General features: G+C 48.3%; 1 protein-coding gene across 3 annotated transcripts in view; it reads left to right on the top strand.

The window, feature by feature from the left end:
• Positions 1-23,520, top strand: part of LOC146788713 (uncharacterized) — a 69,816-nt gene that overhangs the window by 22,973 nt on the left and 23,323 nt on the right. For 2 of the 3 annotated variants that reach the window (XM_085630319.1, XM_085630321.1), the window contains one exon: positions 6,166-6,244. The exons of the other annotated variant lie outside the window; for it this stretch is intronic. The gene's annotated coding sequence lies outside the window, so the exon portion shown is untranslated. The remainder of the gene's footprint in view (positions 1-6,165; positions 6,245-23,520) is intronic. 3 annotated transcript variants of the gene reach the window in all.

Genomic DNA, 23,520 nt, shown 5'->3' with positions numbered 1-23,520 from the left:
TGAGCCCGGAGTCACAGTCACTAACGTCTTCTTCTTCCTGAATAAAAGTGAGATTATGCTGCATACTTGTTCATATTTTAAGTAGTTTGCACAGACAAAATGTTTTAAAAACAATAAAGTTTCTAATACCCGCCTTCTCTGAACAGTTAGCTTGCTGCCCCATCCCCCTCCTCCCTATCCTCTGTTGTGTGAATCCATGGACTAGCCTCCTCCCTCCTGCCATGCATGGTCTGATGTGCTGCCACTGCCCTCAATTTAGTATGATGTACCAGTCCACTCCTCCTGCCCTCCATTGCCCAATTCTATGCCCCATCATTGACCTCCTGCTTAAACTCTGTGCTTAGCTTGCTGCCCCTATTCTCCTTCCCCCTGCCCTCCGATGTCTTTGTGCATGCCCCTGCTCCATCCTTTTTGCCCACCATGTCCCATGGACCTGCCACTCCTATCTACTCTGAGTGTTCTGTTGAGCTGCCACTCCCCTCCCACCTGCCTAGCATTGTCAGATGACTGTAACCTGTCCCTGCCACCTCCGCCCTGCCTGTCCACATGCCATGCCTCTATCCTCTTCCTCCTGTCCTACATGGTCCATTGTACTGCCACACCCTTCTGCCCTCCCTGGTCTGTTGTGCTGCAACTGCTCCTCCTGCCTGCCCCGTGTGGTCTGTTGTGAGGCCCCTTCCCCTGAACTTTCTTGTCTGTGCACAGGTCCTGACCCTCCCTTCTATCCTCCATCGTCCTTTGTGCATGCCCCTGCACCCTCCTTCTTGCCCATCATAGCCATTGTGCTGCCACTAACCCTCCCACTTGCCATGCATGGTCTTCTGTGCTGCCATGGCCCCTCCCACCTTCCCTGTGTGGTCAGTTAGCTGCCCCTGACCCCCTCCCACCTTCCATCCATGGTCTGTGTGTATGCCATCACAGTCTCACTGTTGCTCTTCATGTTGTGTCTTGCTTCTAGTGCCCATCCTGCCTGACCTCCATGGCTATCTTGCTGCTCCTGCCCTGCCCCCTTGCCCCCAGCCCTCTGTTTACATGTGCAGACCCCTACTCCCTCCCTCCTGGCTTGTCTGTTCCATTGTAATGCCCCTGATCCGTCCCTCCTGCCCTTTATGGTCTGTTATGCTGCAGCCTTCTCTCCTGTCTGTCCATTATGGTCAGCTAGCTACCATTGCCTCTTGCCCCTCTGTTCTCTGTTGTCCATGTGCATGGTCCTGTCCCCTCCCTCTTGCTTTCTATGGATTGTTGTGCTGCACTCCCGTCCTGCATGCCCTGTGTGGTGTATTGTGGTGCTGCAAACCCTGATGCCTTCCCTGCAGGGTCAGTTTGGTGCACCTCTCCATGTCTCTCCTGTCCTCTGTTATCCAAGTCCATGTCCCTATCCAATTTCCTTTCATGATCCAATGTACCATACTTGCGAACATTTTGAACTTGGTAAGAGGGAGATTTTGAAAAAAACTGGGGTATTGATTTTCCCCTTTGAGTTACATTGAAAAAGAGGATATTGTAGACAGGAGACAGATCAAATAAAGCCCATTTGAGCTTAAAAACATTGGACGTTTCCTGGCTGTATCGGGTCTGTTGGCATGTATGGTTGTACTACCATTGCCTCTTCCTTCTGCCCACAATGGTCTATTACATTGCCACAGCTTTGAAGGAGGGTAGATTTTGTATCACAGGGGGCCCCTGGCCCGTTCTGTCCACACCTGAAGTATGAGACCCTTGTCCTTGCCCTGCCAGCCGCATTTGTAGGCCGTATTAAATTGACCAGCGGGTCCTGTGTTGCTATATAATTATCCTGAGACATCCTTACCACTCAGCCAGCATAAAACCCCTGTGTAGGCCCTTCTGTTCAATATGTAGGCCTCTTTGTTAAATTGACCATAGCTCTGCAATTTTAGTGTATAGCAGTCTGAAGGCAGGTCTGCGAGGCCTTCTGCTCCAAACTAGTAGCCCCCACCCTACCCGAGTGCTCCGTGCTCGGTATCAAAGTTCAACATCCCCCTGAAGCTGTCGACATACAGTAGGCTGCATCCTGGACTGGTACTTGCTTCCTGGGCAGGTTTCCCGCTTTTAAGGAAGTGGCAACCGCAGAGCGTCAAGTTAGGAGAACTGAGGAGATTTTATACATGAATATATTGAATTCCTGTAGAATACCCATTATTTTCTGCTTGCTCTATGGAACTTACGATAAGCGATTGGCCTGAGAGACTGACCTTTTCACCCAGTCCATTGTCAGCATTAAGTGTGTAAATGACGAAATGTCTGGTAAAATCTGCAGACGAAGCTTTTGGGTAGCATACGTAGGTAGATGTAGCGTGCAAAGGAGCCCACAAAATGATATAAAAAGGGAGCACCCACAGATATCGACGGACAACCTCGCCGTCTGTATGTAGGTTAACAGGCTGTGCAGGTTTTCCCCAAGAACTGGGAGCTCTTGTCTTCCTTTGCTTAAAATGTCTTGCTCTGCTTTGCTTGAAGTATCTTATTCTATTTTACCTATATGAAATGTCATGTTATTTTTTAACCATTGTTCTCTTTACTTTTGCATTTAAAAGATGTTGTATTGTAATTGCAGGAATGCTTGCTCTAAGAGTAAATGTGAGTGTCCCTAGGTAACATTTTCCTTGGTGTAACTTGTTTCTCATGATGCATTTATAGATGTGTTTTCTCTCTCTCTCTGTCAGTCCATTAATTGAGATACAGAGAATATCATGACAGCTGTATGATTATCTGGATTCTGTATTTTGTACTTTATGTCTCTATTCTGCGGTTTCTTTGAAGTTGCATCTTCTCATTAAACTGCCATTGTATTCTGCCTCCAATTCCATGTCTCATATGTCTGTTTTCTTCATTTTTGGAGCAAGCGTTCCTAGGCACCCCGGCTCAAATTAAGGTGCCCCTTTTGTCCCTGACTCACTCTCCTGCTCAGTTCTGTGGTGGCTCCCGGGGCTCTGGGGACCGCCCCTAGCTTCCTTGACCCGTAATAGATCTTCCCTCCAACAGCCTCTCTTGCAAGTCCTGTATTGTTGGTTTGTATTGTTGGTTTGTTGCCCCTGCCCCCCTTTCCACTGCCCTCCATAGTCTGTTGTGCTTCCACGGCCCTTCCTGCCTGCTCAGTGTGGTTAAATTGTTGCCTTTGCACCCTCCTACCTGCCTTCAATTTTCAGAGTCCGTGCCCCTGGCCTCTGCCTCTCAACAGTATCCTAATGAACAACTAGATTGCTAACATTCTATATTTATTACAAAAGTGTGGAACGCCTGACATCATCTTAATGTAATTAAAACTGTAATACCTAGAGCACTCCTTTAGAAATTACATATATGAGAGGGTCTTATTGGCTTCAAAATTATGGTTAGTGCTCTAAAAGACTAAAATAAGGACATATTTTCTGAGTTTTCAAATAGCGACAAAGCACTTTTAAATTATTTGTTATCTTTATGTTTTTTTATCTAGTTGACAACTCCAATACCTGACAAGTCTGCACTATATAACACTGCAAAAACACAAAATAATAAGTGTTTTGCACACTTCTGTCATTGGGCTATTTTTGGGCTATATCTGGGTGATTTTGGGCTACATTTGGGCTCTTTTGTCTCCGGTGGCCATCTTGGGAGATTTATTTGTTATGAAGTTTCCTAATTTCCTCATGTACTGCAGTCTCCTCAGTCGGAAATGCTTTCAGTTTTTTACTTTGATTCCATCATGAAGGTATTCAAATATGTCACACATTTGCCATATCTTCTGAATGTTAGCACTCTAGTTGCTCATTAGATCACTGTAGTAAAACTACTGTTCACCATGGAAGTCTGCTCCTGGTATTAAAAGTGCATGTTTCAGTCTGCATGTCAGAATTTTTTAATGAAATAGAAGAGGATTTGAGAAGTCACTCAAAATGTGCCCTCATTTTCTTTCTTCAGCATTAATCATAATTTCTATGGCAAAATGAACCCCCTCATTGTGTTCCTTTTTAAATTAAATGTTTTAAGTGTTACCAGTTTATTCCAATCAAGATGGCTTCAGGTGTGCCATACTTTTGTCATAATGAAGACAGTAAGTGCTCTAGTTGTTTTTAAGAACATTCTTGGACATTCTGTCATTGGGCTATACTTGGGCTACATCTGGGTGATATTTGGGCTACATTTGGGCTCTTTTGTCTCTGGTGGCCATCTTGGGAGACTTATTTGTTATGAAGTTTCCTAATTTCCTCATTTACTGCAGTCTCCTCAGTAGGAAATACTTTCAGTTTTTTACTTTGATTCCATCAAGAAGGCATTCAAATGTGTCACACATTTGCCATAAAATCAGAATGTTAGCACTCTTTTTGCTCATTAGATCACTGTAGTAAAGCTACTGCTCACCAGGGAAAACTGCTGCTGGTATTGAAAGTGCATGTTTCAGTCTGCATGTCAGAATTTTTTAATGAAATAGAAGAGGATTTGAGAAGTCACTCAAAATGTGCCCTAATTTTTCTTTCTGCAGCACTAATCATACTTTTTATGGAAAAATGAACCCCCTCATTTTGTTCCTTTTTAAATTAAATGTTTTAAGAGTTACCACTTTAATCCAAGCAAGATGGCTTCAGGTGTGCCATACATTTATCATAAGTAGGACGGTTAGCGCTCTAGTAGTTCTTTGGAACACTCTGGAAAGCTGCAGTAGAACACAAAGGAATCAACTGACAGTCTCTGCCCTTGTTGGATGTACATGTTTTACTGAGAATGTCAGACTTCATTCTCACATGACTGAGAAAGATAATGTGAATTTACAGAAAATAAGCTCTCAGTTTAGCTTATAGATCACCTTCCAAACCTCTGTGGTAAAAGCATGAGAAAATATTTTTCTCTCAATCATGATATCCCAGCAGAAGGCTTTTTCACATGGTGAAATCACCTTAGAACATACCACAATTCCTAAAATGAGTATGGTACCATCAACAAATGATTTATAGTGTAACTAAAGTCTTAAAACCTTCTATTAACTGCAATGCTTTTTAATGAGGTGCTATCATGTATATTGGTCCCAAGATGGCTGCCAACACTTCTTGGCTGAAGTGCTGACAGCCAATCAGATCTCAGGATGAGATGTGTGGTTAGGCTCCGCCCACATATATATATTGATTTAAATGCTATTTTCTCAGGAACTACTGAACAGATTTACACCAGACCTACAAAAGGCACTTCCTTGACCTGAGGACTACCTCTCTGCCAAATTTCAAGTAACTCTGTTCAGCCGTTCGGGCTGTAGCTGTGTCTAAAGGTCCTATGGAAAAATGCATGGGAAAAACGCGTTTTGGGACCCCCCTTTTTTCTCAGCCCCCGCTTGACGAATCCCCCCGAGACTTTCAGGGTAGGAGCGGAGCGTAGCGCCCCACCTATTTTGAGAATTTCGCGAGGATTCATCGACCGGCGCTAAAGTTATTCCAAATAGAATGTTGCAGATTTCCTATGGAAACAGGGTCCTAACTATAACTATCTACTGGCGACCGCCAGTAGATAATATATATATATATATGTACAGGCTTCTAAGGGTTCTAAGGGTGGCACAATAAGTGCTGCAGCCCTTAGAGGTCTTCCCTGGTCGCAGTGCCCTGGGAACCTGTGGTACCATTTACCAGAGCTTGACCTTTGGCCTGAGATGCCAATTGGGTTAGTTTTGGGGAAAGAACACCGGCCCTGGGAACCTGATTGGCAGGGAACCAGTGCACATCAAGTAAAGAGTGAATCAATAGTCTGGCAAAAAGGGGGGGGGTTACTGCAACAGAAACCCACTTTCCTACACAGATATATTAATATACCTGTTGGATCACTTAGTCTTTAATATTGTGTTTCAAAGTATGAGGATATTTGTTCTTTTCTGAAGAATAGATTTTTGGGTGATCTAGGGAACAGGTGAGCCTTATGGTGTGTTCGGTCTCCTTGCTTGCCCTTTTCATCCTTAATATGGCTTGTGGGTGTCAGTACTTCTGGTGTGTCACTAGGGAAATTTTATTTGCATCATATTGGGAGTATCTTTGCCACAAGATTGTATCAAGTTTGTATACTTAAGCAAATTTTTTCAGTTCTTCTCTTAACCAAAAGAGCAAGTGGGTGAAGGAAACTTTGGGCGATGGTTCGTACCATTAGCTCTAACATGGAATTCTAATGTGCTGTAACTTCTTCTTCTAGCCCTAAGGAAGTTGATGGAGAATAATTACCCAGCGACAAATGCATGTTGGCCAGTGTTTTGGAGAAACTTGTACCAAGGGTAAGATTCCTGTGAACAAAATATTAAGAAAACTATTCTAACTCTTTCCAAAGGCGCGCTTGGGGATCTATTTACCATGGTAATGATTACATCTGGGGGTGAGGCTTGGCGGTACAGTGGGGAGATGAGGCAATCCAGGGCAGTTTGTGGCAGTGTATTTTGTCAGTGCTGAACTCCACAGCTGAGTATGCAACAAGGACTCCATCATGGAGATTCATGTTCACTACAATTGCGGCAGGCGTAAATGAGCGTGAAGCAGAAAGACACGGGCAACAGCAGGATAAAAAGACCATTGCACGTTACTAGGTGGATGTGAGTAAAGTGGTAACAAGGGAGTAGCAGGGAAGAATCAAAGTTGCTATATCAGCAACAGATGCTTCTGACAAGGACAGACTAAATGGACTTCTTGTGCAGAGATGGGAGATGTTGGCATCAGGAAGAGTGTTGTGGGGAGCTGTGTCTACAGCGATGGGAACGTGAGAGGTGAATTCACTAAGTAGGCACCTCTAGGGCTACAGCACAGCTGCATATCCTCTATCTTTCAATCAAGGGTTGGTAAAGCGCCAGTACTCGCCTATGAGGGTCTCAATGTGCTGGGTGGAGCAGATCCGTCCAAGTGCTGGGCTCATTCGAAGAGTCAGGTCTTGAGGTCCTTCCTGAACTGGGGTAGTGTGGGAGACATTCTGAGTTGGTGGGGTAGGGTGTTCCAGGTCTTGGAAGCGAGGAAGGAGAAGGACATTCCTCGGGTTCTGCTCTTGCGGATCTGTGGGACAGTGGCCATGGTGAGCTGGGCAGGGTAGAGGTGCATTTTGAGTGCGTGGAAGGAGAGGCGGCTGTTCAGGTATTCTGGTTCAGTGTTGGGGGGGGGGGGGGCCTAATAAGCGTGGGTGAGGAGTTTGAAGGTTATTCTTCTATCTGCTGGGAGCCTGTGGGTTTTGCAATAGTGTTGAGTGATGTGGCTGCGCCGGGGGAGGTCGAGGACCAGTCTGGCTACAGTGTTCTGGACATTCTGGAGCTTGCTGAGGTTTTTCTGTCCAACGCCGGCATAGTGCGTTGCCGTAGTCTAGTCTGCTGCTGATGAGCACTTGAGTGTTGGGCTTTCACGATTCAGCGGGGATCCATCTGAGGGTCTTTTACAGCAGGCAGCGGATACGGAGTTGATCTGGTGGTCCATAGTGAGCGAGGAGTCTAGTATGATGCAGAGGTTCCGTGCATGGTCTGTCAGGGCGTCATCTCTTCTTGGAAGTTGTGCTTGATAACGGGTTTGTTGGTGAGGGAGAGGATCAACTGTGTGTTGTCGGTGTAGGAGACTGTTGAGTCTGTGGTTCCTGATGATGGTTGCGAGGGGGTCCATGTAGATGTTGAAGAGGGTGAGGCTAAGAGAGGAGCCCTGGGGCACTCTGCAGTTGGTGTCTGTTCCGAGAGGTATGGCAGAAGTCTGACCTGCTGGGTTTTGCCTGTGAGAAAGGATCAGATCCAGTAGAGGGCCTTGTCCCTGGTGGTGAAGTCTAGTGGTTGGTGTGCGGTGGTAGACCGTGTTGAATGCTGCGAAGAGGTCCAGGAAGGTCCATGGTTTCGCCCTTGTCGAGGAGGGAGCGAATGTCGGCGGTGACAGTTAAGAGGGCAGTCTTCGAGCTGGATTGCTCAGGAAATGGTATTGGGAGATTTCTAGGATGAGTTTGTTTCAATGAAGTCGGCCAACTGGTTGTTGACTGCTTTTTCGACGACTTTGGCTTGGAAGGGGAGATTGGCCTGAAGTTCTTATGGTCTCTCAGGCCCGCTGAGGGTTTTGTCAGGAGTGGGTTTATTTTGGTGCTTCCAGTGGGGGAGCAGTTGATGGTCTGGCGTAGCTCGGGTGCGATGGTGGATCTGTGGAAGATCTGGAGCGGGCAGGGGTCCGATGGTGCTCCGTAGTGGATGGTTTTCATGTTGTCTCCTGTGGTGAGTGGGATCCAAGGGAGCAGGGTCTGTTGCGGGGGAGGGGCGGGGGGGGGGGGGGTTTGGTTGAGGCGGTTGCTGGTGCTGTGGGGAGGTCCTGGTTGTCGTAGATAGTCTCAATCTTGTGGAGGAACAAGGTGCTGAGTCTGTTGCCAAGGTCTTTTGAGGGGGGGGGTGGGGGGGCGGAAATGTCTGTGGTTTCGTTATTGGGTTTTGCAAAATCCTTGGTGATGGTGAAGAGTTCCTTGCTGTTGTGTGCGTTGGTGTTTCTGTCTTGGAGGGCCCTTTGTGTTTTTGATGAGGTGGTGGTGTGCGGTGGTGGCTGCTTTGAAGGCCGTGTGGGCTTCTAGGGTTTTGTGGTTCCTCCCTGCCTTTTCGAGTCATCTACAGGAGCTTCTGATTTCTTGCAGGGCAGGCGTGAAGCAGCTTGCTTTCTTGATGGGTTTGCCATTTGGCTTTCTTGAAAGGGGCCATGGTGACTGAAGTTTGGATCCATTGGTGAAGGTTGCGTGCTGCGGTGTTGGCGTGGAAGTTGATGGTGGTGAGTTGCTGTTGGTGGCGGTGGTGGTGAGCTGGTCCTTGGTGACCATGTGCCAGCTTCTGCAGGGGAAATTGTGGGCGTGTTTGGGTGCGGTGGGTTTGTTGAGGAAGTGGATACTGTGGTGGTCTGTCCAGAGAAGTTTCATGTTGTGGCTGTCAGAGGCGCGGTTTCCTGCGGCGAAGACTGGGTTGAGTGTGTGCCCTGCTGGGGGCGGTGACTAGCTGTTTCAGTCATATGTTTGTGAAGTTCTCTAGGAGGGAGGTGGTGTTCGGATCGTTGTAGTTGTCCAGGTGGAAGTTGAGGTCTCCAAGTAGGATGTAGTCTGTGGATGTGAGAGCCTGGGGTGTGATGTGGCTGATGATGGCATCGGTGAATGGAGCACGGGCCGGGTGGTCTGTAGATGAGGGTGCTAATGAGAGTGGGTTTTGGGTTGGTCTGGATCTGGAAGTGCAGGTGCTCCATGTAGTTTGTGGGGTCGTCTGGGTGGCTGGTCAGACGGGGGGTGCTTTTGTGGACAATGGTGATGCCTCCTCCTGGCGGTTTGTGCAGTCCTTGTAGATCTTGTAGCCGTCAGTGATGGCAATGTCTGGTGCATAGCTGGGGTTCGTCCAGAGGTGGTTTGTGGAAGGATCGTATGTTGAGGATGCAATTGATCGGTTTGGGTGCGGTACGGGTCGGCTAGTTGGGTGGTGGAGCTAAGGTACGGAGGTGGGTGAAGGTGCTGCGGCAGTGAAGGCAGGAGAGGGGGCCATAGGTGGTGGTTGGCATTGAGAGCTGGCATTTGTTGTTGCGTCTGGTGTTTATCGTGGAGGCCACATCGGTAGAGAATTACAAACAGGGCAATGGTTTCTCGGAGAACTGCAGACCCTCTTTCCTGGCAACTAATTCAGTGGCAGAGATGAAAAACACGAGCTGGGTGTCTGCCGCACCAGCAGAGAGGAAAGATGAGTGACAGTCAGAGACTGAGGGGCATCAATGACATCAGAGGGAAGCTGCCTAGTAAAGTACAGAGGGAGAATGGTGGTAACTCTCGGTCACAGAAAAGAGTCCTGACAGAAGCTGCAACTACTGTGCATGAGATGTGGCAGAGTTGACTTAGTACTACTAGGGACTTTAAGCTGACTAGCAAGCTACAGTTTCATACCAGGTTACCCCAGTAACTAGGTCATCCCGTCTATGCTTATAAATGTATATATCAATCAATGAAATTATGTCGCACTCCAGGGATTTAGTTTCAGCAGTTTTATTCCCTTCTCACCACCACCAATGCATTTTGAGCCTGATTAAGACCGAGAGGGTCGAAACGCAGTGGTGATGGTAAGAAGGAAATAAAACAGCTGAAGCGAAATTCCTGGAATGTGACATAATTTTGATTGATGGTAAATAGGATTTGAGGCTCGATTCAACTTCACACGATCGCACCGGCCATGCTGCGTGCTGCTTTGGCAATCGATGGTAAGCTTATATTTTAACACAGAAAAAAACATAGGTTACAGGGATGTTATAGTTAGACATTTTACTCCTACAAAACCAGAGAAATGTGGCCGTTATAGTTAGTTCAGCTAACTAGAACTCTCGCCCCCACTATGCACTGCTGATGAGGTCACATATTAGATCATTCATGACATGGTTAGGGAATTCACTGATGACCTCACTGATTTTTAAATGCTAATTTCTAACTATGCCTACATAGGTAGGACATGTGCAGAAAGAGAAAGAAAGGCTCAGAAAAAAGCAAGAGAAATGCAGAAGGAGACAACAGAAGTCCAGAAAGACAGAGGTTAAAAAAGAAGCAAAGATATACAGAATGAACCAACAGAGGTGCAGAAAGATGACTTGTTGCAAAGTCATCCTGTGCACCCAATTTGTTGCTGACTGGTACTGGTGGTAACTGACTCTGACTGACCAGGCCCAGAGCCAGTGCTATGCTGAAAGACACTTGGAATACAGTGAAAACACCTACATACACTAGGGTACACTATGGTTTGGGGTACCCCTTAATATCCCCAATCCCGACATGCGAGACCTGCTGTAACAGAGGTTGTGCACAGATTGGCCTAAACTCCATTCCTTATCACTAGAGACCACGTTTGCGGCTCACAGGTTACTGGCTTGCCATCCCTGATATACAGCAGCCCACTGCAATAGGCCACTCTGATTTCAAGACTACTCCGCGGCGCGGACATTTCAAAAGCCTCCTTTAAGCTGTTACAGCATTTATCAGGTCGACTCTGACCCAGCATCCAACTGCACAGACTGTGTCTGTCTGCATCCTTTACTCTTCTTGTACTTGGCCTGGAGTTCTACTCTTGACTTCGCCTGAAACAAACCTCCCACAAGTCACTCTGACCTGGATCAAGGCAAAATGTATACAGGCGTACCATTGTTAATGTCCTGATGATGATCCTATATCTTTTGTAAGGATTGAAATGCCGTCGACTTGTTGTACCCCATATAAACTTCTTTATTTAATACTCCTTATGTGTAATGGTGTCTCCACTATAATTTTTGTCCAACCAAAATGTCTCATACAAACAATTTACTCTGCCTGAGCATTTTTGTTTTGTTTTGTCCTCCCCACTAAGTTGGATACAGGCTTGTGTCCCACTCTGTTTCTTGCTGAATTGTGTGTATATTTAAGCAACTATATATTAAAAACACCTGTCCGGCTGGAAAATTGTAAATATAGTACTGATTGGGTCTATATTTGTTTGCTCTCATAAATCCTTGTCTAGGGACCACTGTCTTTAGAAATAATTGATTACCCAAGGTCCCTGGCCAACTTTATTTGGGTTCCCTTGTTCTTCATACCATGCTAGTACATAATAGGGCAGGGGGATTAAAGCTATCTCCAAGTCGGAGGTTTTGAAAGAGGCAAGGGAGGTTTTGAAAGAGGCAAGGGAGGTTTTGAAAGAGGCAAGGGAGGTTTTGAAAGAGGCAAGGGAGGTTTTGAAAGAGGCAAGGGAGGTTTTGAAAGAGGCAAGGGAGGTTTTGAAAGAGGCAAGGGAGGTTTTGAAAGAGGCAAGGGAGGTTTTGAAAGAGGCAAGGGAGGTTTTGAAAGAGGCAAGGGAGGTTTTGAAAGAGGCAAGGGAGGTTTTGAAAGGGGCAAGCTAGGTGCTGCAGAAAGGGGTGCTGCAGAAGGGGGCGAGCTAGGTGCTGCAGAAGGGGGCGAGCTAGGTGCTGCAGAAGGGGGCGAGCTAGGTGCTGCAGAAGGGGGCGAGCTAGGTGCTGCAGAAGGGGGCGAGCTAGGTGCTGCAGAAGGGGGCGAGCTAGGTGCTGCAGAAGGGGGCGAGCTAGGTGCTGCAGAAGGGGGCGAGCTAGGTGCTGCAGAAGGGGGCGATCTAGGTGCTGCAGAAGGGGGCGAGCTAGGTGCTGCAGAAGGGGGCAAGCTAGGTGCTGCAGAAGGGGGCAAGCTAGGTGCTGCAGAAGGGGGCAAGCTAGGTGCTGCAGAATGAACCAACAGGTGCAAGAAGAGGCTAGAGGGGTAGGAGAGGTGCAGAAAGTACCAATTTAAGGGCAACCTTGGGGCCACCCCTCCTCCCATTACCTCCAGTAAGTTCCACCCAGCAGGATTGCTAACTTCTCATATGGAGCCATGCCCATTTTGACCACCACTCTGCAAACACCTCCCCTTCGCTGCTGAGGGTCCTTAGGGGCCAACTAGCCTATCTTTTACCTCCAGTAAGCCCCACACAGTGGGATTGCTGAGAGGTGGACACGGGCCACACACCCTTTTTCCACCACCCTGCAGGCACGCCTCCTGGCACATTAAAAGTTGGGGTATTAAGCCCCCTTCATTCCTGAGGGTCCCTGCTCCCAACTAGCCCACCAGGTACCTCCAGTAAGCCCCCTTTTCACACCACTCTGCCAGCGCAGCTCCTGGCACCATGCTGCTCGGGGGATGAAGTACACTTGTTTCCCCGAGGTCCTCGGGACACAAGAGGACCTCATCGCCCCACCAGCAGTGCGCCAAGAGTTGTTTGCAGAGTGGTGTAAAAAGCGGCGTGGCCTCGGAGCACCTCTCTGCAATCCAGCTGACTGGCAGTGGGCTTTGTTGGGATTGGCAGGCGCAACGTTGCATATAACCTCTAGATCATTTTCTTATCTGAATGTTTCGTCACTAGCCACTTCTCATATGCTGTCAATTTTCTATTGACTTTCGGGTGTACTTCTGGCTGAAGAAGCCAATGCCTGATTTGAAGCTAGTGGACCCTTTCTACTGCTTTGAGGATATAGTCCTGTCTTAGTTGAGAAAAAGGAATGAACCCCTCTACATCAAGCAGATGGCCTGCCGCTTTGCACTCCTAATCCTGCCACGCCGAGAATGCCCTCCCATCAAGTCCCTGTTTTCCAGGAAGTGAGTCGTTGGAGAGGGAAAAGTTGTTAGCCCCCTTCTACTGGCCACCCTGTACCATATCTGCATTATTGTATTCGTAACCTGGGAGCCCTGAAGGTTCTGTGGTCGGTCCGCTCTTTTCGGGAAGGTAACTCTTCATAAAGAGTTTTGCTAATGCCCTATCTTGAAAGAGCTATCTTTCCCCATTCCATCCTACTCCATTCCACCAAGTATCGCAGTTGGGCTGCCCTAAAGTACTCTTAACGGATTCGGGATCTCCAGACCTCCCTCTTCCGTTCTCAAATGCCCCAGCTCTCTTCATGCATGGTCACGCTCCTGCCCAAATAAAATGGTGTATTGGTTTTTGCAGAGTGCGTTTTGGCCCTTTTGGTGGCCAAACTGGCAATGTTTGGAACAAGTATAGTGCCTTGGGGAGAATAGACATTTTAACCGCAGCGACGCGGCCCAGCAGTGACAGCTGATGATGCTTCCAGCTCTGTAACTCTTGTGACCCGTCGGACTAGCGTGGAGTAATTTAGTGTTAAATCGTCTGCTTCAATTTCTAAATTTGGGATGGACTCAATGATCTTAATTTCGGAGGCAATATCCTCTCCTATCCTTAAGGCTGACCTTCACCCATCTAGTCGAAGGATCATTGACTTTCCCACATTCACTCTAAATCCAGGGACCTGACCGAATAACTCCAGTTCTCTTAAGAATGGCGGGACCAAGTGATCTGGAGATTCCAGAGAGGCAATGATATCATCTGCGTACATGCTTATTGCATGTCTCCCCCCCCCCCCCCCCCCCCCCCCCCAAAGGGAACACTCGTGATGTTTGGGTTATCTATGATCTTCTGGGCCAGCGGCTCGATGTATAAGGCGAAGAGGCGGGGTGACAGCGGGCACCCCTGCCTCTTCCCCGTCTGGATGGCAAAGGGTTGGGACGATGGCCCATTTACCCTGATTGTCGCCATGGGCGAGCTATAGCAACCAGTCATCCAGGCCCTGAACCGATCTCCCAGACTTTTATATCTTTTTAGTAGGGGAGCTGTGTGGCCCCTCTTCTTTCAGTCTTTTTGGGGCCCTGGGAACCGCATCCCCCCAGGGCCTGCCACATTTAAATTAAAAAAAAAAAAAGCCAATTTCAGCCCCGGAGACCCCATCCCCAAGGGCATGGCCACAAATGTTTTTTAAAAAATTTTCATGGAGGGGGGGCGCATGGCCCCACTCTTGAGGAATGTATCTGCCCCTTTATTATTCCGGAGGGCTGCCGCGTTGACCCTCCCTAGGGCCAGTTCTGGCCCCGGGGACCCCATCCCCTGGGGCCTGCAGGTGTCTGGAGAAGTCGTGGAGGTCGTCCAATGCTGGGTCATCAAATGTCTGGATCGCCAGGGGGACCTTTCTGGGGAGTTTGGCCGAGAGCGTTTGGTGCAAAGTGGTGAGTTATCGTGGATCCGGCTGGATCTGGAGTCCTGGCTAGTGCTGGTGTTGGGCAAATCCAGTGTCCATGACAGATCAGAGTTCTTTGGGAAGCATCAGGAGCTGTGGAGTTAGTGTTGACAAACTCCCAGCCCATGTACTCAAAATGGCTCCACTACACTTGGTGTCTTTGAACGGCACGGACACTGTAGGGGCATATTGCTCATGCAGCTATGCCCTCACCTGTCGTTTGCTGCACAGTTCCTTTAGGGCTGAAAGGCCTGCTATAAGGTTTACTTACCCATGCCATAGTCCGCGTTGGTGGGCATGGCACACCAGGATGTGTGCCACATTGACTCTTGATTTTGCTCTGCACCAAAACATGCTGGGGCCATCTCTGGTCACAAGGCTGTTGGTACTAGGGGTACCTTTTACAGGGGACTTACAGGTGGACCAGAGGTGTGCCAATTGTGGGTAACAAAGGTCCAGTTTTGGGAAAGAACACAGGTGCTGGGGCCTGGTTAGCAGGATCCCAGCACACATTCAGTCAAGTTGGCATCGGGTATTTGGCAAAAAGTTAGCGGGGTAACAATGCAAAAATGGGGATTTTCCTACATAATCCCACTTTAGCAAGTTTTGCAGGTGCTAAATACAGTCTCCTCCTGTACTGCACCTGCCTCGGTGTCGGATCTGGTTATTGTCATCTAACCCATTCCATAATTATTCTACTAGACTGCTGGTCCCGCCTCCCGTCATTTGTTTTTTTCATCCCCCCCTATAGTAACCTTTAATCTTGGCCATCCAGCACATGCATGGATATAGAAGAAACGTTTGGATTCGATTCTTCGCCCAATAATCATTTATTAATATAAAATCATGTGTACGTTCTCCTGCTGCTGTGAAAGATACATTGGCAAAACAGGGACAGTTTGTTTAAACAGTTTGGCCGGAAGAACAGTGACGGGCACGAGGTCTGGAGATTCTCAATGTACATTTGATTTGTGTCCTTAAATACAAAAAATACAAGTCATAAGTTTCTGGAGTACTATATTTGGTGAAGAATGTTGGTTGCTGCCTTTGGAGATGTAAATTAACGGTCAATGGTTACTAATGGCGGGTCTCGACACAATGTGGCTAGTGGTGAACGTATCCAGCTGTCCGTGTCCTTATTGATTGTGTTTCTAGCTTATGTGGCTTCTGACTTTATTGTGGGTTTTTTAAGAGCACGCTTACCCCCTCCAGCAATATGTGCTTTATTGGGTCAATCTACTATCTGTGGGATTGATAAAGCGTTTTCTACCCGAATGTTTGCCTGCTAGCTCCACTCCCTCCCATCTGTGATCTATCAATCAGCAATCCCCGTTTCTAGGTCTCAGCATGCTTAACTACATACTTACGATTTGAGGTTCACTTAAAGTTCACAGCGGATGATTGTTATTGGAGACTATTTCATTATCATCGCTGTATGCATCGTTTTCCATATTAACTAGTTGATTTTTCGACAATTACTGTATTTGGAGCCTGTTCCTTAAGTTTGCTATTGACTACCTCTACCACCACCACCCTATTTACTTGCACTCTACCCAATTTGAGGACTGCGTTTTTACAGCAGGGGATCACTTATTGTATAACCCAGCCTACCAATAGAAAAACAGTGATAACTGGCACCAGTGATTTACATTAACCAGATGTCCATCGTGTAATCGAGGAGAACCAATTTGAAAACCACTCGTGCTCAAGGGAACCTCCCTCATCATGCATGCTCTCTGTCGATTATGCAGTGCTTGGATGGCAAGTGTCAGTGTTCCATTGTGCGTCATTCCCTGGGATGAACATGCAGCAGGCGCTGTCTATCTTGGCACAGACCCCTCCCTCCATTGCAGTCATTCAGTCCAGTATTTTGAGAAACAAGACTTTCAAATCGGGAATAGACTTTAATACAGTTCAATATGCAAACAAATATTTTGCAGACTTTCAGGCAGTGAAAGAAAATGCAGTTCAAGTATGCAGTACTTTTGATATCTAAGCACACGATGGTTGACCGTCCATTTCCATCGCGGTCGTCAGTGAAAACAATGGTTGGAATGGAGTTCGGAGGACAGCCAACACAGCGGGTGCTGGAAGAAGGTCTCTGTAAATCAATGGATGCTGAACACTCCAGACCCAGAGGTCGTGGGAAGGAGGTGCAGGTTGGGCAAGCGGAGGACTGTTGTCTCAGATGTCACTGGAGGACTCCGCCAAGGGGTTTGGGAGTTCACCGGCAGCAGCCAGGACACAGGGGTTATGCAGAACAAACTGCCATTGAGTAGGCGGTTGTGCCAAATGTTGCTGCAGTCTGCCGTTGAAGTCACTGGCAAGAGGGAATGTGCTATCGGAAGCGGGGCTGTTGGAAGCGGGGCTGTCTCCAGCGTCTGTCACTGTGCTCCGAGGATCCCTCGAGGTGATGGAGGTGTTCAGTGTTGGTTCCACCAGACTGGTGAACCAACATTCTGGGGGGCAGCAATGTTTCTTTTCAGTGGTGAGTCGCGTTGACACAGTGTGCCGGTCCTCAACCACATTGATTCCTTTACCAGCGGACGCTGGGGACTAGAGCCTCTAGCCCATAGGGAGGTTCTTGGCAATCGGTGAAGTCTGCAGGGGCTCCGGGTTTTTTTGGATCCTTGCAATGGCTAGAAAGGACAGCAGGTCACAGTTCAGTCCTGTTGCAGTTGGCAGGATTTGCCTGGTTTCTTCTGCAGCAAGGCTCCGTTCGTGGTCCCCCAGCGGTCTTCTTCCATCATCTTCTTTTAGTCAGTCGAATCTGAAGTCAGATTCGCGGAGAGAAACCAAATACTGAATTTAGCGGCGGTTTTAGGGGAGGCCAGGTAATTGGCAATGGGCTATCTTCCTGTAGGGTGTCATCCATACATAGTGAAAAGTGGGGTTTACCTTGTCTGCCCCACCTGAGGGTTGTTGCAAGATGAAGGTAGACCCACCTCCTAGTTTGCCTAATTTTCCAGCCAGTTCTCCCCCCCCCCCCCCCCCCCCCCCAAAAAAGTGGAGCAGGACTGAGGGTTGCCATCTGCTTCTAATAGCAGAGGCTGCGGGCAGGGTTCAAAGGAGGCATGTCCTTTGAAGTTCCCTCATTTGATGAGGCAGATCTTGCAGGGAGGAAGGTGCGACCACCTACACCGGCATTGATTCTGGATCTGGAGGCCGATCTTGCAGAGAAAGGGTGGAATCACCTCTGCCTAAAGCAGGCATTGATTCTGGGTCTGGAGAGCTCTGGCTCTCTACCCAGGGGTCCAGAAACGTGTGGTGATTGCAGGCTGGCTACAACTAGACCGGGCGACACCAGTGGTTGCTACGTTTCAGGCGACCTTCTAGTAGGGTCTCCTGTGTGAATTTATTAATGAATCCAAGACTGGCATCAGCAGGAATTTAATAAGGCAAGATGTTTGGTAACAAACCTCTTAGAAATCAATGATGCTTCCGGGGAGCTAGGAAACTTGTGTTGACTAGTATCTAGCCCTTGTGCTCTTTGTTGGTTCTTTGTTCACTTACGGCACCCAGAATGGATTGATGATCATATGGGCCCATCTGCTCGTGTGGGTATGCCATCACATAGGATATAGTGCACCCTGCCTTAGGGCTAAAGTCATGCTGTAGGGGTGGTTTACCCGTTTCTTATGCAGCGCAAGGTTGGCATGGCACACAGACAGTGTGCTATGTGGACTCTTTGTCCTGCACCTGGACACGTGACATACCCCTCTTCACCCTGCAGACAAAATTCTAACGACCGCTGCCTGCAGATTACCCGGTGTGAAATGATCAAAATGATGAAAAGTACAGCACTCTGCCTCAATTCGATTGAGGAAGAAATACGAACCATCTGCCCGATTGTAATGCAGCACAGTTGTAGCAAAGTGCCTCTTTTGACATGGTTAGCCCCCACCTTTTACCTAATGTCTGTGATTTTGAGCAGTAAGTACACGGAGATCCTTGTAATTAGGATCCCTGTGTCAGATCTCCTTCCCTAAAACTACCATGATTAGCCAAACCCTCTGGTGCCTATATAAACCCCCGTAAATGGGACTTCCCAGTACCCGGGCAAAAGCATGTGCCCTAGGGATCCCTCAACCAGATCCAGCAGAGGTGTTTGGAAAAACAGGAACAGTTTGTCTCGTTACAGGCACGAGATCTGAGGACTGTCTCAATGTACATTTGGTTTGTGTCCTTGTATACAAGAATACAAGCCACATAAGATTCTGATGTACCAAAAATGGTGAGGAATGTTGGTTGTTGCCTTTGAAGTCATACATTAATGGTCAATGGGTACTACAGGTGGGTTTCAATGTTGCATGGATACAGTGTGGCCAGTGGTGAACGTGTAATCACTGTGTGTGCTAGGTCCTTATTGGCTATGTGTTTCTAATGCCCTGCACCAAACGCCAACAGTGAGTCCAGTCCGTATTCTCAGTGCACCAGGACTAAGCAGCCATCGAGGGACGTCCGCATAACTAAGACCCAATGCAAGAGTGGCCCAGTCACCTTGATTTCTCATCTGCCAGCTGTTTGTCCCTAACTACGAGGTGCATCTTTGGGTGTCCTGCTGACCAATCCACTCTGCATCGAGCCGCCCAGCCTGGGTCCCGATGAGCTGGCTGTGCCCCGTGCTCTGAGGCCCCTTGCAACCCAAGCCCGTTTGGGAGCTCTCGGACTTGGATACAAAATTAATGATATAATTTTCCTACAGCTATAGGAACACCGAAACCTACATTTTGTTTTTTTTTCTTTCTTTCACTTAGCCCACATGAATTTGCCCCGGTTGATCTGTCACCTAATTAATTGTAGGTATTCCTGAAACGCCAGAGTTCTCCCCAGTTTATATAAAACTGTTTTGTAAACCTTTCCAAACTCGCTAACAAGGCTCATTTGACACAACACACAATCTACATGTGAAGTAATCAATGTCTTGGCTGCCAGGTAGGAGAAGGATCTTCCTCCGGTGGATTTCCGAATTCTAGGGATGGAGGCGAGGGCGAGTCTGGCGGATCGGAGCTGGCGGGTGGGTTTGTGGAAAGTGAGGCGGCTGTTGAGGTACTTCGGACCCATGTCGTGGAGAGCCTTGTGTGCGTGGGTGAGGAGTCTGAACGTGATCCTCTTGTTGACGGGGAGCCAGTGCAGGTCTCTCAGGTGGGCAGAGATGTCCAGGATGAGTCGTGCCGAGGCGTTCTGGATGCGCTGGAGTCTTTTCTGGAGTTTGGCTGTGGTTCCAGCGTAGAGGGCGTTCCCGTAGTCCAGACGGCTGGTTACAAGGGCCTGGGTGACCGTCTTCCTGGTTTCAGTGGGGATCCATCGGAAGATCTTTCGGAGCATGCGCAGGGTGTTGAAGCAGGATGATGAGACTGCGTTCACTTGGTTGGTCATCGTGAGGGAGGAGTCCAGGATGACCCCTAGGTTGCGTGTGTGGTCTGTTGGTTTGGGTGCGCTGCCCAGGGCCACCAGGAGTCGTCCCAGGCGGAGGAGGATGGCCAGAGGATGAGGACTTCCATCTTGTCTGAGTTCAGTTTTAGACGGCTGATCTTCATCCATTCCACGACGTCTTTCGTTCCTTCCTGGAGGTTGGCTTTGGCGCTGGCTGGGGTCGTTGGTGAGGGAGAGGATCAGCTGGGTGTCGTCGGCGTAGGAGATGATGTTGAGGTTGTGTTGGCGGGCGATGGCTGCGAGGGGGCTCATGTAGACGTTGAAGAGGGTGGGGCTGAGTGAGGATCCTTGCGGGACGCCGCAGATGACTTCGGTAGCCGCGGACCGGAACGGGGGGAGGCGGACTCTCTGGGTTCTTCCGGTTGGGAATGAGATGATCCACTCCAGTGCTGCTCCTTGGATTCCGGTGTTGCTGAGGCGCTGTATCAGGGTGTGGTGGCAGACGGTGTTGAAGGCTGCTGAGCGGTCCAGTAGGATGAGGGCAGCCGTTTCCCCATTGTCGAGCAGGGACCTGATGTCGTCGGTGGCTGCGATGAGGGCGGTCTCAGTGCTGTGGTTTGCTCGGAACCCGGACTGTGAGGGGTCGAGGGATCCGTTGGTCTCGAGGAAGGCGGAGAGTTGTCTGTTGCCGGTCTTCTCGATGACTTTGGCTGGAAAGGGAAGGAGCGAGATGGGGCGGAAGTTCTTGAGATCCGTGGGGTCCGCGGTGATGTTCTTCAGGAGGGCGCTCAGCTCGGCATGTTTCCAGCTCTCCGGGAAGGTGGCGGATGCAAAGGAGCTGTTGATGATGTTCCGGAGTTGGGGTGCGATGGGGAAGTTGGCTTTGTTGAAGATGTGGTGTGGGCAGGGGTTGGTGGGGGAGCCGGAGTGGATGGTGTTAATCAGGTGGGTGGTGTCTTCGGTGCTGACAGGGGTCCAGGTGCAGAGGGTGGTGTTCCACAGTGTCAGACAGCTGACAAATATTGTTCCTCTCATATCTGAAATAAAACCAGTGTGACCTTTGAGTGTAAGTCTTTTAAACATATTATCCATCTTACTGCCCATATTTTGGGTAGGATATTTTAATCTGAATTGCTTAAATATGTAGATTTCTAGTTCCTACCATCTAATAAATCTTTACATTGTTTTGGTAATACCATCAGTATTGACATTTTAAGTCCCACAGAAACTTCCATTAAATGTTTGTATTGTGAATGTTTAATGCTCGGCACAACTTATTCTTAAATTGTGCAACACAAGTAAATCAGTCTGGGACTGGTGATTTACACTGTTGTGCCTGTAGGTTAAGGAGGTGGTGCCCTTCTGTGATTTCCTCTTGTAGGATTGAATTGTAAGTATATTTCTGAAATTTGACGAACATTCTCTGTCCTTCATACGAACGTGCTCTCCATGTCGGGCATTTTGTTCTCCATAGTTCACCAGCACCCCTTTACTACTTTTAAGTCTTCCAACCTGGCCTCTGTGGGGTTTGTACTTTTATGTTTCACCCGAGACTGCACATACGTAATCTGCAAAATCTTTTGTTCACTAAGAAACTCACAATGGGCTTGGAGCTTGCCCATAACTTGCTATCGGTTGGCTTCCACGTCACTCGTTTCCGTGCTTCCTATTGATCAAGGCCTCCTACCTTCCTAACTCTGGGCAGTGTCCTTCTACTAGCTGCGCGCTCCTAGTTTTTGCTATGCACTCTATAAGAGTTCATGTGTCTGCGGTCTGTCTCTCTCCCTCACTTCTCTAGTTGCTTGTCTCCCCTCCTTGTCCTCCTCCTGCTGTCCATTGTTGCTGCCCTCTCCCTCCACACCTTCGTGTTGCTTGCACCACACATTTTATTGAATGTTTTTACACAGGCTGCTGTGCAACATGGCTTGAATAAAAAAAATGCTACGGCGCGGTCAATGCTGGCTGCATCATAGTGCTTTTTAGGTTTCGCCTGCGTCAAATAAACAAGCAAGCCCAAGTATATAACTGTCCTTTTATTAACTGCTCTCAGTCCAACCTCTTCATGCTGGAGGGCCCGGTTTCCTGCCACAACTGTAAATTCCAAATGAGTATAGTTGAGGAAGACTCCACCTTCCCGGAAGAAATAGGAGAGTTAGGACCCATGTCACATAGAAACATTCTATGTAACGTTAGATCTTTAGCAAAACACCCCTTTGAAATATGGGACATGATGACGCTCCATGACCCCAACTTACGTTTCTTCACTGAAACATGGCTAGGCCCCTCTAACCAGGCGATGATCACTCTGGCGATCCCATAGAACTACAAATTTATTCATCTGGATCGGGAAAAAAAAAAGGGAGGAGGCATCGCCATTGCATTTAAAAAAGACCTTGAGGTAAAATGAGTTGCTTCAGTATGCAATGACCACTTAGAACTAGGTATTTTTAAAGTTGCAGCGACCCCGTCCGACACCTGGTATGGAGCCGTAGTTTATCGACCACCGGGTGCAAAGGGAAATTTTGTAGATATGCTAGTTGAATACCTGGCTCTACATGTACTGTCAGCAACAACCTTCCTCCTGTTGGGAGATTTTAACTTTCACGGGGAGAAAGTTGATGATCCAGAAGTAACTAAATTACTTGCTTCCCTCAAACTCATAGGCCTCTCGCAAAGAATAACAGGTCCTACCCATAATGCGGGGCATCTATTGGACCTTGTATTTTCAAATTCGGACCGGATTCAATGTGACCTTCCGGACCCGCTCCCATGGACCGACCATTATATGATTACGATCCACATAGCCCGCCTGGTCGAATCCTGTGTAATACGGCCCATCAAACAACCCCAAATCCTACGTAGGAGGTGGGAGAATCTCTCTCCCATGGCATTCATGGACTTGCTCACTAAAGCTAATTCAGGTTCCCCTCTTGACCCCTGTCCTCTAAAGATTACGAAACTAGCACCGGGGCCGATAGCCAAACTTCTCACGCCCATTTTTAATGGGATGTTCCAAGAAGCAATCTTTCCTAACATCTGGAAGATGGCTTCCATTCTCCCCCTCCTGAAGAAGCCGAGTCTAGACGCGACGGACCCTAACAATTTTCGTCCTATTTCCCGGCTTCCCCTCCCGGCGAAACTTGTGGAAAAAGCAATGAACACACAGCTTACAGCATTTATAAAGTCATCATCCTTGCTGGATACATCCCAGCATGGGTTTAGGGAGGGTCACAGCACCGAATCCGCTTTGATCGCGGCAACAGATCAGATCAGGTTAGCAGTTGATCAAGGCGGCAGAGCAGCCTTGATCCTGCTGGACCTATCCGCCGCGTTCGATACGGTCCATCACGGATTGTTGATGGACCGGCTGAGGAAAGGAGGTGTTCGCCAAAAAGCATGGAAATTGCTGAACTCCTTTCTCTCAGAGCGGAGTCAAACAGTGGCATTGGGAAATTTTACTTCCCGCCCTTTCTCCCTGCCTTGTGGGGTACCACAAGGGTCCTCACTGAGCCCGACACTTTTTAACGTTTACGTTGCATCCCTTGCCCACATCATTAGATCTTTTGGGTTTAGTGTCACGTCATACGCCGATGACACACAGATCGTCGTGTCTCTATACCCCGGAAGTGATGTG

The sequence above is a fragment of the Triturus cristatus genome, chromosome 10 (genome assembly GCF_964204655.1).
Source record: "Triturus cristatus chromosome 10, aTriCri1.1, whole genome shotgun sequence".
Taxonomy (NCBI): Eukaryota; Metazoa; Chordata; class Amphibia; order Caudata; family Salamandridae; genus Triturus; species Triturus cristatus.
Note: the sequence above shows the minus strand (reverse complement) of the source record. Positions and strands in the feature narration are given on the sequence as shown.